This window comes from Etheostoma spectabile, chromosome 17 (genome assembly GCF_008692095.1).
Source record: "Etheostoma spectabile isolate EspeVRDwgs_2016 chromosome 17, UIUC_Espe_1.0, whole genome shotgun sequence".
Classification (NCBI taxonomy): domain Eukaryota; kingdom Metazoa; phylum Chordata; class Actinopteri; order Perciformes; family Percidae; genus Etheostoma; species Etheostoma spectabile.
The window spans coordinates 1,677,512-1,679,525 of NC_045749.1; the positions used below are offsets into that span (position 1 = coordinate 1,677,512).

Consider the following 2,014-nt stretch of genomic DNA (forward strand, 5'->3'; position numbering starts at 1 on the left):
ACAAAAACATCAGTATCAGAATTTTGGATAGTCACCATGGAAACATTAATTGGTCATGTGACAACGGCTGGGAACATTGGCAGTACTCCAATGGAAATCACAATTCCCTGATTGACCGCACACTAGCCAGATGGATAGGAGGGGGGCTAAATGATACTTTGGGGGGGTTGGAGCCACCCCATGCCCCCCTTCTAGCACTGGTGTAGGGCTTGGGGGGTCCATATACTTTTGGCCATGTATTGTATCTATCTGTAGGATTTGCTCAGGCGTATGATTGCAGGCTGAGGATCCTTTGCCCAAATATATCCTCCTGAACCTGTGTTGCCCTTGAAGAGGAGCCATCACTCTCACTCACTCTCTCGCTCAGCAAGCACTCCCTCTCTTTGTGCCTCTCCATTTCTCTGGGAAAATGGAATTTATGCTTTTTATTATTTTATTATAAAAAAACAAACCAATGTGTTATGAAATACGTGCTAATCTGTATCCCTCATCTATGATAGATGCTTGAGTCTGTTTGCAATTCATCAGACCAAATCAAACAAAACAAAACAAAACAAAACAGGAAGTACACAAAACCCCAGTAGACGAAATCTTTTTCTTCTGTCTGGGCTCTGTTTACTTCTTTTCACTGGACACAAAAGACTTCCCTGGGAACCATTAACATGATGTACTATCAGACAAGGTGTCTAATACATATGTTACATAATCAGCTTTAAACTACTATTAGTTTGCCATTAGTGTGCATCAGTGACTTCATTTCAAGGCAATTCAAAACTTCACCAACAGACTGTAATCATCAGAAAATCTATTTGAAAATCACAACAAAAGCACACACTATGAAAGAGTATAATAAACTTTGTTGTGAAATATAAAATTACAGAAGATAGGATTTTCCCTTTTATTTCAACACAGACAGTTTTTTGTCAGATTTGACATCTAGCTGCCATTGAAGGAACTCCTTCGTCTCATCTTTGCACCAACAATGAAACCCTGAATCCTAGAAATTGGGTAAATATTGGCCTACTAGGGATTTTAAGTTGTTTGTTCAAGCAGCAGCTACAACTCCGGAGCGCTTGTGTCTAGTGGTCTCTGGTAATTATTGAAGAAGCAAAGCGGGAAAATACCAAACTCAAGACTTTCACCTAGGAGACCGGGGTTTTTACCTTAATGAACAAACGGAAATACGTCACGTTCTGCGTCACGTTCAAAAAGTCGTGTAATGTCTGATTTTTTTTAACACTAAAAATGAACATTTTTAGCAACAGTTCTTCCAGTGTTATAAATCTAAATTAAAAAAAGACAAGAAAACGACAATCATAAATAGAAAGAATAATACACACTAAAAGTACTGGTTATTGCACATGGTCCGTATGTGAAGGTGTGAATGTGTCTCCGTGCATGTGGGGGGTGTTAGTAAGTTTGTATTTTGTGTGGTGATGGCTTATGGAAAGAAGCTGTTCCTGAGTCTAGGACCACCTGGGTGTGATCGCCAGTGGGGAGCAGGTCAAACCGGGGGAAGGCGGGATGGGAGCAGTCTTCGGCAGCCCCAGGGAGGGGAGGGTGCAGCCGATGATCCCTGTGCGGTGTTGACCACTCTCTGGAGCTTCTTCCGTTCTGCCTCAGTGCAGTGTGAGAACCACACCGTGATGCAGTACGTCAGGATGCTTATGATGGCGGAGTGGGAAAAGGTCACTAGCGGCTCCTTGCCTTGACGTTGTTCTTCCTGAGTGCTCTCAGGAAGCGCAGGCGTTGCTGTGCCTTTTTGATGACAGCTGTGGTGTTGGCCGTTCAGGAGAGGTCGGCAGATGTCATGTTGCCCAGGAAGGTGTGGACCCTTTCTACACAAAATACAAACTACTGGAGAGTGTTGTCTCCCCCGCCCTCTCCTCGCCAGTCTTCACGGAGTTGGCAGGCTGAGACCGCAGCCTACACAACAATGTTGCTAGACACTTGTCTCACACATAGACAGTTAAAGAAGTGGACCAACTGATCCCGTTGTTCTGGACGGAGACCA

General features: G+C 43.8%; 1 long non-coding RNA gene across 1 annotated transcript in view; it reads right to left on the bottom strand.

The window, feature by feature from the left end:
- Window positions 1–820: 820 nt before the first annotated feature.
- Window positions 821–2,014, bottom strand: part of LOC116705572 (uncharacterized) — a 14,227-nt gene continuing 13,033 nt past the window's right edge. The window contains exon 3 of the long non-coding RNA XR_004335960.1: window positions 821–834. This is a non-coding gene — a long non-coding RNA (uncharacterized LOC116705572). The remainder of the gene's footprint in view (window positions 835–2,014) is intronic.